This window comes from Mycteria americana, chromosome 7, assembly GCF_035582795.1.
Source record: "Mycteria americana isolate JAX WOST 10 ecotype Jacksonville Zoo and Gardens chromosome 7, USCA_MyAme_1.0, whole genome shotgun sequence".
Classification (NCBI taxonomy): Eukaryota; Metazoa; Chordata; class Aves; order Ciconiiformes; family Ciconiidae; genus Mycteria; species Mycteria americana.
In genome coordinates this window covers 24585586-24600704 of record NC_134371.1, presented here as the reverse complement: position 1 = coordinate 24600704, position 15119 = coordinate 24585586, and the positions used below count along the sequence as shown (strand labels likewise).

At 42.5% G+C, this 15119-nt stretch overlaps 1 protein-coding gene across 2 annotated transcripts in view; it reads right to left on the bottom strand.

Annotated features, from left to right (window-relative positions):
- The window catches only part of CAB39 (calcium binding protein 39), a 44534-nt gene extending 32349 nt beyond the window's left edge, over positions 1-12185 (bottom strand). The window contains exon 1 of one of the 2 annotated variants that reach the window (XM_075507429.1): positions 11994-12185. The gene's annotated coding sequence lies outside the window, so the exon portion shown is untranslated. The remainder of the gene's footprint in view (positions 1-11993) is intronic. The other variant, XM_075507427.1, reaches the window with a different exon arrangement.
- Positions 12186-15119: the final 2934 nt, after the last annotated feature.

Genomic DNA, 15119 nt, shown 5'->3' with positions numbered 1-15119 from the left:
TCCTGAGAGGTGACTCTGACCACGGATGACTCCTCAGTTCTGCCATTTTTACCTCTATTGAGAGATCTCATTAGCATGACACACAGATTAAAATGTAAATTATTCTGAGATCAACCCTCATGAATCCAAGCTGATTCTTGCTACATGAAACCAAGAGAACTTGGCACATTATTCAATGATTACGTATCTCCTCTGCGAAAGGGAGTTCCTGACAAATAACCTATGGGAGTTATGTACTGAGTCACAGAGAAAGCAGGAGAGTACAATCAATAAACGACTCAGAATCTTGACCCTCGCCATTACTGTGAATCCTTCTGGTTCATTACATCCTCATTCAGTAAAGGGAAAAACTTGTTTGGTTATTTTTTTTTTCCTTAAATTATCTCTTACCTAGTACTAGGAGCTGATGTACAGGCAACATCTGAGCTGATCCATAAGGTCATTATTCATTTGACAAATTTGCTTTCTGTCAAACTGGTTTTTTGCCATGGTCCCTGGCACTTAAAACACAGTTTTGATGACAGTACAAAGGGTTTACTGACACAGCTCTGTTGGTAAATCCTACTAGTGCAGATACAGCTTGTATTAGTAAAAAACACAACCTCTGACCACGATAACTGCAACTGTGCTAGGGCTTTACTGATTAAGTACCTTCATAAAGAGTGCCCTTTCCTTCACATTGCCAACCATCATCAGTACCACCATAAATCAAGCATCCGATTTTCCCAAGCTAGCTGCGTGGAGGTATCTTTTAGTATGGAACTTTCACCAAGCTTATCCTCAGATTAAAACCCCTGCTTCCTCTTGAGTATGCTGTACCAAGGACAATGTGGCAGATGGGAAAACAGCACGAAGATTGGCAAAATCAGAGGCTAGCCAGGAGAAACTTCTCTTTTTCCCCAAATAGCCAAGATCAAGAATTAGCTTCATGGGCATCACTTGAAACGGGGGGGGGGGGGGGGATCAACACATTACAGGCCAGAACACATCTGTGATATTCAGATGTACATCTCATTGCTACCAAGACACCAGTGTATTTGTAAGAAATAAACTTATGAGAAGCAGGTGGCTGAAATTTAGCCTGAACTGTCATGGTTCAGGAAAGATAAAATACATTGATAATATTATCTCCCTTTTCAACTAAACTAGAAGTCATTATTGAACTGATGGTCAAACTGTGTGCCATGATAATAAAAAATAAAAAACCAAAACAGAACGGTAAAGGATAATTCAATCCATTCTCCCAAGAAAAGAACCAGCCATGGCAATACAGAAATTCCACATAAATAATTTCAAGATCACAATATACCTAAAGCAACTGTAAAGAAGTGTCATTTACACAGTTCCCTCAAACCACCTTTGTTTCTCCTGCCAGTTCACATGTTTGGTCTAAATCTTCAAAGTCACTAATGGATTCGATTTCTGATACATAAACCACATCGCACCTCAACTGCCAAGACAGGTGTGTTCCTTTGGGGCAAGGCAGATCACAGAGCATAGAAAGATGTATTTAAGGGCAGAGATGCATACCAGGGTTACAAGAACTATCCATGGCACAAACTTTCAGAAGAGATGAGGCGAGAGCCAGAACTTTTAACACCATGCCACTGTATTTTCCTTTCGTAGCAAATATTTTGAAGGAGACGAGTTTCAACTTAACCCTGAACTCCACTTCATGCTATGAAATGCTCTGCAGCATAGGAATCAAGAAGGGGGAATGATCTAGATTTCCCCTCAAAATGTGTCGAAGCTTTTGCCATGCCAACCTAGCTAAGAGTCCTTCTTATGACTCACAAGATGCCAGTCCAAAGATCTAAGATACAGCAAAATATGTCAGCATACACAGTCTGAAAAGCCAGATATTCCTGAAAAACCCACGTGAAAGTCCTTTTCCCTCCTGACACCACCTGAAAGTTACAGTTACTGAAAGTTACTTGTACATTAAATGGAAATATAATAGAAACAACGTGCCAGATGCCTGTGGTGATCCATCAGATAGACATACAGGCTACATTTCATCTCTCTCCCCCTTTTGGGGACATTCGAGTTATCCTTCCAGGTAGAGCCCATCATAGCAAGAGAACTTCTCCACTTCCATCAGAGTAACAAATACAAGAAAATAACAACATTGGGACAGGCAGGTAGAAGGTCCTCATAAAAAGATTATAATTTAAATTTATTCCAGCCAAAACTCACAAGTTCCTTACATTTCCTTACAGTAACTCCTTACAGTTCCTGCATGATAGAACTAACACAAGTTGCCCAGAAGTTTCAAAAAGCAATTTTGCATTTAAAAAAAGGGGGAGGAGGGGGAAATACCACAGCAGAAAGGTACTGTTCCAAAAGGAAGACTTCCCAACTGATTTTACTTCAAAGCAGCTAGCAATAGCTGTTGTAGATGTGATTCTCCAAGGCAGAACAGCCCAGAAGGTTCACAAAATGTAACTAAAACCAGCACTGTTGATATTTTCTACATAGGAGTCAGCATCTCTCCTGCAACACACTTAGAGGTCCACAAACCAAAAATATTTGAGAGCTACCAGTCTAGACACAGCAAGTAAGAAATGAGGCTCGTAACAAGAAGCGACTAATATTAGGCCAACTAACACAGTGGAAAAACTGAAGCATCTCTGAAGGACAGTTCCCTCATCTGATCTGCTAAGAAGAGTTGGACTGGAAAAAAAAAAAGGAACTACCAAATTGTTTCGCAATACTAAAATAAGAGCTCCCAACTTTCCTCTAATGCAATTATTGTGTAACACTACCAAGAGAAACTTGAACACTACCAGAAGAAGTTATCATCCCTACAAATTTACCCAAGGAACGGTCACACATCATCTCTGCAACTACTGAAAAAATCGTTCTGAAGGACAGCAGATCTTCCAAAGGGCTGACACCAAGGTCAGGTGGAAATGCTTGCATTTTAGCTGATACTTATACTCCTACATTGTGTATTATTAATTATCTCAGCTACGTCAGTATCCTGTCAACCCCTTCTCTTCTGTAGGGCTATGTGGGAAAAAAACAAAAACAAAAACGACCTTTATAGTTGTTAATTGGTACACCAGCTTAAGACTAATTTTATTTAAATAAGGAATTATAAAAATTACTTTGATAGGAGTTTACAACAGTATAATGTCATTGCTTTCTACATCACCAAGAGGCTTCACTCAAACAAGAGCCCTTAAATCAAACAATCAAATACTCTAGAAATAAAAATGTACAGCTATCAAAAATTCACAGCCTTGGTAAACTCTGAAGTTATTCAAAAGCTTTAATTGTTTAAAAAAAAAAAATCTTTTCTATGCTAAAAGACTTGTTCTAATTATAAAGGCGAGCCAAAAGAAATCATAATTCTCAAAAAAATTTTCTATACTGTAGTTCCATTTTCAACAACAAAAGTAATCAACGTATTAGGAAAACGCTAAATATAAGAAGGAGAAGGTAAGGTTATGCTTTCCAGACTCTGGTGTAAAACTATAACCTAAGGTTTGACTGCAGTCAAAACGTATTATTGGTTATAAATTCTATAAGATAATCTGTAATGGTATCTTTAAAATTTCTGAAAATAACAAAAATAAAATGCATGCAGTGACAATTTTGGAATCTGATCAACCATCCATTAGATACAGAACTAAATCAGGGGAATTCACAGAATTCAGATATCTCAGATTTTTTTTTTCTACTACTAGGTCAAACAAGATTTAAATAAACAATGTGAAAGACACTATGCTTTATTGCTTTTCAAACTATCCAGATTTCCCTTTTAGCTCCTAAAATATAGATTTTAATTTTCCCATTCACAATCATTTTAAAATTAGTCTACTTTGGTTATCCAATTTAGGGATTTGATGAAAGTCCAGATTTTCTCAGTTTTGGTATAAATCTCAGAGACATGAATCCACAACACTGAATGTTAGCATACCACAATAAATAGAAGTGAAAAGTTGTAGAAATTTCTGCTGTACTTACTAAGACTTTTCATTGCTTGTAAGTAATTCTGAAAGTTAAAAATAACCCATTTAGAGAGGAAAGATTCCGTATTTCTGGCCAACAATCCTTCTCCTTGTTCGCTAAAGAGCTCAAGAACAGCTAATTCTGAAACAAAGATTTTACATTTCTTCCTAGATTTGATACTGTTAAGTCCTCAACCTGCATAAATACCTGCATAAATACATGAGGGGTGACTGCCAATGCCAGAGAGTGAGCAGAACTACTCTTCAGGCTCTACTCCAACAACTTGACTGAAGCAACGCTGAGACCTTATTCAGTGCAATACCTAAGGGAAGCAAAAAGCCTTGCACGGTCAGTCTCAAAGGAAAAAACATAATTCATCTTCTGTTGGATGTACACTATAAATCCATGCCTATATGGCTGTTAACATTTTTTATTTATGCACACACACATATATACATATAAGTTCCCAAACAAGAATGAAAACTCACTAAACAGAGTTCCTTTCTCTTTAAGATAGATAAAAATGTATATATACAGGTAGGAAGGAATAACAACAATCACTAGTTACAAAGCTGGGGGGTTGGAGGCTGTTTGCATTTTCCAAGTTAAAGGAATGAAGAAAACTGACATGCAATTCTTTCACAGAATTTAAAACTTCAATACATTCGTAAGTTTGTCATCACGGACAAACGACCTGAAGTTTTTGTGACTTTTTTGGAAAACATTCCATAACCCTAAAATAAAGAGGCTCTTTTGGATCCAAGGATGTTAATCCCCTCACCATAACACATGCATTAAGAGTAACACCAGTCAGACTGCACAGCTATGCCAGGACTCTGCCCAAAATGCTCTGTGAACGGATGCAGTTCCTAACAGAAAAGCTGTTTACTACAGCTCCACCCTATTACAGAGTTAGTAGAGTTTAAATATTGCTCAATGTCAATTATAGATGTAAAACGGAACTATGTTAGTCAATACTGATGAGTCAATATACTGCTTTTCTTAGAGATTACAAATCTAAATAATCACATCCAGAACAGCACTTGTTTAGAAAACTTAGAATATTTTCAAGAAGCTTCCTTTGTTGTCGATCATTACCCATGAAATCCATGAAAAAAGACTATTTGACCTGGTCACTGGAGCTTGTGTTTGCTTTCAGATCATATTTTAAGACAAGCTGAATTTCTCATGTTCAAGTACCAAGGCCCTCAAGTCCAACATCCAACACTTTGAGATTTAAGGTTTTCTGATTATCTTGATTATTTTAGTTTTCCTCAATTGTACTTAAGAGGAGCCTTCATTCATTCCACTGACAAACTATACCAGACTACAAAAAAGACGAATCTTCCATAGGAACTTTTCCTTATTTGATCTTGAAGTTGGAAAGCATGCAACAAGGCAGAGGACAGCAAAACCAGGTCCCTCAGTCAAGACTCTCAACTACTGCCCCACAAAGCAGAATTCTACCCCGAATCTTCCTTTCTGATTAGGCAACACATAACCAAGTGCCTAACATGTGGTCACTACTTAAGTACCCATCCTCTTCTGGGAGCCCAAAATGAGATTCTGAGACTAATACCATGGCAGCAATTCAGGTGCCTGAATGACAAATGCCACTGTAAATGCAGTAGAACAGCACAGCTGGTCTCCAACTGCCCCTTCAGAAAATCACAAACCTCCTACCTATCTTGCGCAGATGCCTTGGGGCATCTAAAATAATAGTAGATACCTATGTTTCAGCAACTGAATCTCACATCACAAATGGATGCCACTGGAAAAAAAAGCTTTGGAAGTGTAAGCTCTCAAGTGCTCCACAAGACAACATACACAATGTCATGCACCCAAAAGCAGGAGAAAATTCTCCGTGCTTAAGCACGAAAAGGGGGAGGAGAATCACCAAGAACACTGTGAAATGTACTTTCATTAGTACCTGTGAACCATCGAAAAACCCACAAAGACCTGAATCCTCCTGTCTTCAGAGAACTGAGTTTTATGAAATAAAGCAAAAGACCAAATACTACATTGCCACTAAACAAGTACATGCAAAGGATGCCCCTTCACTGAGTGTTTCTTCTGCACTGATGGAACAAAAGACTGTGCTGAAAAAAACGCTGAAAACAATCATGTAATCAAACTTTTTGTACCAAATCAGTACAAGCAAGGTGAGGTTCCGAATATTTTTCAACTTTTGACAGATTAACTTCGCTTTCTCAACATTTTTCTAATATAGTACTGAGCATATACAAAGTCTTTACAAGAACTGTGCCTCAACTCTCTCCCTTACAAGGTATCTCTTTAAATTCCCCTGTAAAGTTTCTCCATCACTACCAATCTCTGGTCAGAAGAAACTTAGGACTTGAATAGCAGGTGTTACAGGTTAGCAGAACAATGCATTCATAAACTGTGTGGGAGAGACTTCTCAGTGCTCACCTGTGTTACATTCAGTGCATTTCTGTATCACTAAGGTCTCACTTAGGTAGAATAAAATCCCCTACTTTTTCTTTTCTAAAATCTTACTTCTCTGTGAACAACCTTTTCTTTTGCTTTTTCTTTGTCTATACACAATACTCAATAAAGTCAAAATGTATTTGCTGGTTAATTTTATAAACCATTTACAATACATCAGGCAAAAAAAATCTTTTGACAGGTATTAAAACAAGTATCATCTGCCAAAGCAGTAAAGGGCATACTTCACACGTAACAGTCGAAGTAAAATATGACACAAGTAACTTCTGCCTCGTTTCTACAACCATAGCAAAAACTCTTGAAACTGCTTACCCAGAGGAGGAGGTCAGAAACTCCATTGCAGCAGGATGCTCTGAATGGGTGCTATCAGCACACATATTTACCACACCATACAAGATGCTACTGATAATTCAATGTCTACAGATTTTTTTTAAAGCAACCTCCTCAGCAGATGAGCCGAGAAGCTGGTGTGGCTCTGAATGAATACTTGAAAAAAAGGTATCCATCCATGGCAAGCCTTCCCAGGTGAGCTGTTGGCCAGAGAAGTAAAGAGAAAAATCACAGGGGAAGTCACACAGGCAGCTTCTGCCTGGCAAAATCTGAAGCGGCACCAGACACGAGAGCTGGCCGGCGAGACAGAGCGGCCTTCCACAACTGTCTGTTCAACAGGCTTTCTTCATATTTTTATGCACTAGCACGCTTTACTTAAAAGTCAGTAAATAAAACAATAAAAACTGAAAAGTATGTCTTCAGATGTCAGCTGTTTGCCTGGGCACCTCTAGCAGCCAGAAAAAGATTATGCATTCCACATTTCTGGGAACACTTCTCAATTTTTTCATTGTATGTTTTAACACAGATAACTTCAAAGGAGATAAGGCATTTCGCACACACGAATGACTGAACGTAAGTACTTCTCTCACAATTATGCATATTCAACTCCCTGAAAAGTTGACATACTAATTCAATTTAATTTATAGCCAAGTTCTATCTTAGCTATTTTTAAGTGTCACGTTTCAAATCTTGCAGGGTTTGCAGTTAAACTTTTAGTTACATTCTTTCAGTAAGAAAAATGAATTTTTTATCAATACAAATTGATTAAAAAAAACACACAACAGGGTAAGGATCAAAAGCAGCACACAGCAATTTTTCACTGATGCAGCCATTTCACTGTGAAACACTTGACAGTATACCTGAACATTTTAAAATAACTCCAAGTAGTAACTCCTAAATGACTTCATCCAAAGATGTTTCTGAACTTAGAAAAACATGTTACACTAATACTACAGTTCTGTACTAATTATAACTTCTCAATTTTTGAACTGTCTTGCTATATTTAACTTTTTAGTGATGAATTCTCTGAGTGTTTGAAGGGGAGGGAAGAATTACAGAGCAAACAGATCTTTAGAAAGGAGCTAGGTATTTTATTAGAAGTAGGAGATTTCCAATAAACAGAAAGATTAGCTAAAACATTCAGCGATTTCCCCCAGAATTTTATGGCCTGTGGATAGGCTTAAAATTTGCTTCCTTTTAGCATATTTGAAGTCCACAGTCAGGAACTTTTTATAGTATCTTTTGACTATATGAAGTATTAGCTAGAATACTCAAAATGAGGGAGTTAGAAAGCAGATTGCAGTTGTTTATTTAAACCTAAGCAATTTACTTTCTAAATTAATGTTGTCTGAAAAAAAACAGGCCATGAAGGCTGCTGAGGAATGACCACAGTTATTCCTGTAAACACAGTATTTTGGCTGCTTCCAGTTTGGATCAATCCTGAATTCAAACCTTTTATAAAGAGTATTTCAATAGGGACAAATGAATGTGCCATTTTATCACAAGGTGGAATAACAAAAGCACATAAATCTGCTCAGGCTAAAGACCAAACTCACATGACAGCAGTTTAAGCCTTAGGTACTCCTGAAGCACGCATTTAAAAGCCTAGCTCAAGTCCGTTAAAATAATTCAAGACAGCCTCATCTTCTAATTTAACCTTTGTGTTTGCACTTGGGGGGCGGGGAGGGATCTCGGCATGAAGTTTCACCTTCTAACTGAAGACATCCAGCTTCCTTCCGGCTCACACCTCTGCATCTTGTGGTGCAAGAAGCACGATATTGAGAGAAAATATGGGAAAGAGAGAGCCCAGACGGAAGGGAATAAGAACTGAACTTGCAAACAATTCAGACTAATAAACATCCTAAATTAGGCAACAAATTGGGGAAGTAGCATTTTAAAAGTTCTCCTGTTGGAACAGCACAATCTTGAGCACTAACAGCAAAAGGAATTTTTCATCTTGCTTGAGGTTTATCTACAGCTACAAAAATACAGTTACAGTGAACACTGTGACTTAGGATCACTGAACAACTAAAAAGGTTTTTGTCCAATGGGATTAATATCTGGCTTCAACTTGCAGCTAAGAAGAGGGGGTAAAAGTGCATATAGCCCACTGTTGCCTTACCAGAAATTGCTAAATTTACAAGATTTCAACTGTACTATGTAGAAAATACGATATTCAAAACTCAACTCATATTTTTGCTTTGCACATCATTCACATAAGTAGTTGCAGGCTGTTGTAGTGCTATTAATTTTGAAGGAGCATATGAGTCAAATCTTATTTTTGTTAGAAAGCTGCAAGATGCCTCCAATTAGACAAAGGTAATCATACTTTAATAGCTGCTCTTGCAATTAAACCATATTATAAAGTGTCAGAAGAGCAGGGCCAGAAGGGAATTCAAAAGGTCATCTAGGTTCCTTCCTGCCCCCTGCTTCAAACCAGCATCAACTGTTGGAGTGCCACTCCAAAACTCTACATGCAGTACAAAAAAAGACATCATTTTAGCAAGTGTCTAAAGCCTCTAAGCGCATTACAGAGATTATCAAAGCTTTCCGAAAGATTTTACACAAAAATTAAGGCTGCAAACATCTCATTAAAAACATCTGCGAAAACTCAATACAGAATTGATTCAGAAGGGAGGACACTGGTCGGTAATTCTAATATTCACAAAAATGCCACAAAAAACCTAGAAAGTGCAGCATGTACCGTGCAACAGTAAGGTCTCATTCAACTACCACCCATTAATAAGAGACTAACGCATTAGCTTCCATGACAGAATGCAAAATAGATACCATTCCCTCCTGAATAAATGTTTCATAAAAGCAATCAAAGAATTCCAAGAGATGGAGTTTTCTTAATATTATCACACCCTACTGGGAAGACACATTTGTCTGCACTTGGTAATACCCAAAGAGCATAATTATCTCTCAAAGACATATTGTCACAAAGTATTACTTAACTGGCACTTTTATTTGGTCTCCTTTATTTGTATAAATACATGTATCTTAAAAATATATTAATTCTGTTTTATAATTCTCCATCTACAACCATGCATTAAATGCCTACAGAACGCATCAAAGTTTCAGAAGTCCACATCAACATAAATAAGAGAACACAATTAACTTGAAAAAAATCAACGCTATCAGCAATTTAGAAATATTCAGCAGCATGTTAGTCCATACATACAAACTTACATTACAAGACCTTTACTCTGCTTGCTCCCAACACCACCAGACACAGTCTCCTCCTGTACTAAGGTACTTTTTCTGTCTGACCAAGGGAAGTCCCCAACGACATGTATATCCCACTACCATAAAGATTCCAGTCTAAATACAAGTATATTTAAGCCAAGCATATACTAGCTGGCTGACTTAATAGTTTCTCATGCCACAAGACAACCACGAAGCTAACTGTTAAATACAATATTCTTAAAACAGCAAGTCCGTGACAGACAGAATCCTACCAAGACACAGTGCCATGGGGCATCATGCCATTCTTAAAGATCAGATAAGCTGCCAATTCATACAGAGCAACTGGAAAAAAAAATCAAGCTGTTTCTGACCCCAAAACATATACCATACTTATTCTAAGTCACAGAATACTTCTTGGCCTGTTTTTTCTCTGCAGTTAAAGGCATGTGCGACATCAACAGGTATTAGGTAACAGGTATTAACTAAAGGTACACAGTGTTTTAAATAGTAAAAATCTATTATTTAAAAGCTCAGATGCCAAGGCGCAAGCTCAGGATGTTCAACTTCCTCTGACAGTATATGATTTCATGAGCTCTTCGCATTAAAAAGGAAGACACATTTCCTGATGATGAACTATGTTGCTGAAAGGAAAACATAGGGCCTTGAATTAGAGTTTCTGACAGGTAAGTTTGAAAAAACCACACACACACACAAAACTTTACAATATTTTGAAGCTAATCAAATTTCATTTCTGATCTACATTTAAACTGTTCTTCCAAGCACTGTTACTTGTCTCACTGAAACTAAAGAGCCTAGGTCATGAAATTTAATCTTTGACTCATCATGCAAATTAAATCACACCATTCCCATAAGACAGCATATAGGTTTTAAATAAATTCTATGCACCTACATGATCAATTAGCAAAAATTAAATGTTCTTTAAAAAAAAAAAAACCCCGAAATACTGGATACATCCTAGTTTCAATAACAGTAGTATTGCACAGATTGTAGGAAAATACAATGAAAAAACTTTTTTTCTTTTATGGAACACAGAGATCACACTGTGTTAGCTTTCTATGGGGTAGTCTGCAAAAAAATCAGGATCTTAACAGCCCTCACATACAGTTATTTCTGAACAGAGGCCTATGAGGACTATGAACATGAATAACAATTGTAGGAAGAGGCCTTAGACCTGGGCATTGAGCAGACTGCGTAAGTTAGTGCCTGCTCCGCACCTACAGTCAATTCATGACACAAAGGACATAACAAAGAGGAGATTTTAACTGGGTGTTCTCCTGACCAAAAGGCTAACTCAGGTGACGACTGCCCACCTGCATCTCCCCCTGCCGCTTGGCTGGGACAGAGCATTCCCCCCCACTGCCCATCCCAAGAGGTGCCGAGCAGCAGCGGCTGCCTCCCACCCCAGAAGCGGCTCCGCTTCTGCGGGCTGAGGTAAACCCTGCGCAGTTTTGCATATCAATTCGTTACCCGGGGACGGTATTTGAGGAACTTCGGGATAAAAGGCGCTGCCGCACCAGCGAAACACTGACACTGGTCTGTACCCTTCCCCTTCAGGCTGCCTCCGGCTTTTATACACAAATAGACAGACACCCCGCAACCCAAACGGCACAGACAACACCCCCCCCCCCCCTCCGGTGAAGTCAGTACCAGCCGGGAACTGCCCTCCTCCCCAAGCCGCCAGCGAGCCCCGGGGAGGCAGCGCCGCCTCCGAGGCCAATCCGGCCGGCAGGACTCGGCCGGTCCCTCCCAGCACCGACCGCCGCTGAGCGGGGAGCCGGGCCCAGAAAGCGGCGGCCACCGGCCGGGCCAGGCCGCGCTCCCCGGCGGCCTCCGCGGCCCACAGGGCACGGCCCGGCCCTGCCCCGAGCGGCCGCCCCGCACGCCCCGGCCCCGCGCCGGGGGCACCGGCGGACAATGCGCGTCGGGCCCGGCGGCCTTCGCCCCCCTCACCTCACGCGCCGCCCGCAGCGCCGGGCCTGCGCCCGCCCCGCCACCGGCCTCCCCCCGCCCCGCCGCGCCGCCTCGGTTACCTCGGTGCGGAGCGCGGCCTGGCGCCTCCTCGGCGGCGTAGTCCGGCGGGGCCTGCCCCTGGCGGCCCGACCGCCCCGGCTCCGGCGGCTGGCGGCGCGGCTCCGGCGGCTGCAGGCAGAGGCGCGGCGCGGCGCGGCCCCGGCTCGCCCGGCCCCCTCCCCCCCCCCGCCCCGCGCTCTGCTGCGTCGCAGCGGCCCTTCCCTCGCCCGGCGGCGGAGCGCGGCGGCGGCGGAGCGCGGCGACGCTTCCGCCCGCTGCCGCACGCCACCGCCCCCTGCCGGCGCGGAGGGCCGAGGGCGGCGCCCACGCGGCACCCGCCCAGCGGCCGCGGGGGCAGCGGAGGCCCCACGGAGCCCCACGAAGGCCCGTGCCCGCCCCCCGGCAGTGGGCGTGCTGGGGCCGCACCTCCCCCCGGCGGACACCGGCTGTCAGGCGGCCCTGCGGCTGGCTGCGGGAGGCCTGCGCCGTCGCCCCCCGGCTGGGCTGTTGGTGCCAACCACCGGCGCCCCCGCCCCGGTGGTTACGCATTATTAATATTTAACACTTACTATTATTGTTCCTTTTACTATTTATTATTATTTAAACGTTACTATTTGGTATTCTTTTTACGCTTTATTCTTTTGTTCTTTATTTGTGTTTAGTATTCTTTTTATTCTTTATAATTATTTAAATTTTATTTAGTATTTATTGTTTTATTATTATCATTATTATTTTATTATTATTATCCCCCCTTCTCTTTGCCCTAACCTCCTGCAGACCCCTGGCATCCTCTGCACTCTCAGAAAACTCTTTTCCCATGTCGCGAACCTCAGGGCTCAGGTGTGCCGTTGTGACGCAGCATCGTGCCTCGGACTTGGACTTCAGCCGGCCCCGCGCGTCAGGTTGCCGGTGAATTATAGCCCGAAGGTCTTCTGCTAGTTCCCATCGCGGCGCGGAAGGGCTTCAGGCTGTTTCTGTGTCCCTGGAAGGTAATCTTCATATATTATTCTCGCCATGACAAATGCAGATTAGCCTGAATCGAAAAAAGCCCACATCTCTCCCAGCGTAGATCAAGTTGATACTGTCCGTTAGTGCAGTATAACACACAATGGGATTTTAAAGCAGAAAAATATATTTTTATGGAACAAGTCATGAATTTCTTACAAGCCATGAGGTGAAACCTTGCCCCCGCGGGTCTGATGCATTACTGCCATGCGGCAGTGTGGGGCTCGCTGGCCTGGTTTCCCGAAACGTCCTTAAGCTCCTCATGCTCTGCTGCACCGTACCGCTCCAGCTGACAGCTTCTATCTTCAGCTTCTTTTTAATTACGTGTCTCCGCATCTCTTTCCTGCACTTCCCCATCACATCGCTGGGGAGGGTTTCAGTCAGGCTTCTCGATGCCATAATTTTTTCCTGCAACAGCATGTTGCTGCTCTGAACTTCACGTGTTGCGGTTGCCTTGTCTGCTGTGCAAAAAGCAAACGGCGTTGGGTGGGCAAAGCTGCCTCCTGCAGCCCCATCGGCTCCCACCAGGATGCTGCGCTGTACACAGCAGCTCTTGCTGGACGGCTTGGGGAGCTGGGCTGAAGCTCCTCTCACCTAGGCTGTACTTACAGCTAAGCAAGCTCGTATTACAGAGTGAGGATTTACTCTAGCCATGGTGAGGTGACTGGGCGGGTGAAAAGCAAAAGCAATTTCTGTAGCGACACCTGAATTAGCGCAATGTGGTTTGCGCAGGCTGCTGGACCTACACCCCCTGGGGACTGCAGGGTCTCTTCTCTTCCCCCACACCTGGCAGACGTTCCCTTCCCCCAAGCTGGAAGTTTACCAAAGTAAAAAAAAAAAAACAACTCAAACATAAGCAAAAATAGTCTTCATATCCAGACAACAAATACCATCCCCAGCTGTCCCAGAAATCACAGCGGTCTGGTGGTGCTTGCCTGGCATGCCCAAGCAGCATGCTTGGCCATTGCACTGCCCCGTGCGTTGCATTTTCGGATGTATATCCCAGGTACTCTGCGCTAGCTATGTCTTTTAGCAGCATGGCAGCAACCTCCAGTATTTCACAGTCCATCTTCTCACCCCTGTGAGATGGATATTCTTTCCGGACCCTTTGCACATCACCGCTTGTAACATCCCATGGGCTTCGCTGCGCAAAGTCCCCTTGTTCTCTTCCAATTTCCACCTTGGTAGCTCCCTGAGCTTGACTGCGATGTCCTGAGGGAAACAGCTCTTAACAGCAGAAGAACAGGCTGATTAAAGACAAAGTGAGATTCCTGGTGCCATCTCTGATGTGGAAAGAGCTCGTGGAACGTGTAAAATGCTCGGCCAACAGGTCTTCTGCGTGTGTGGTACTGCTTGTGTGAATCAGCCCACTGTGGGCTATGGCTTGGATGCAGAAAAATGTTTCTGACCACACTTGCAACCGTCCCTGTGTAGGACAGTATGGAAGTGCAGAGGAATTTGCACTGGGTGGTGTGGCTGGGCAGCTGCAGCAGCACTGGTTCAGTGGGGTGCTTCCCTGGACCTGCACTGCGGGCTCCAGGTCCAGCCAGGCAGCGTGCCACTGCCACTGGGGGCTAGCCCAGCCAGCCCTGCCGTGCTCAGCACCTCACCGGATAGGACATGGCGGTATAAGCAGGTATCTATCTATCTATATGTATAGATATATCTACACACACACACACATATAAATATATCTATATAAAAAGATGTAAGAGCAAGTGTGTGTGTGTATATTTATACACATATATTTATATATACTTGCTTATATCCCCCATATATATACTTGCTCTGATATATATGAGATATAAGAGATGAAGCAGCTCTGGACCTGGAGCAGGCAGGGGAACAGGCTGCCTGTGCAAGGTGACAGGGCCTTGGGGAATGGCTTGCTGAGCTTGCCTGGGCCCATGGCATGCAGTCGGCAAAATGTTGGCAGTTCGTATATCTCACTTGTGAGCTGGGAATAATTGTCTTCAAAGCCAACATGGGAAGGGTGTGTATGTCTGTGTTCAAATTGTTAACCTGTAATTATGCTAAAAACATTCAAGTTTAAACAGATAATATTCAGGGTACTGACTAGAGAGAAGAAGGAATTAAAGGCAAGCACCGGTACAGGGATTCCACACCAGGTCCTGGAAAGT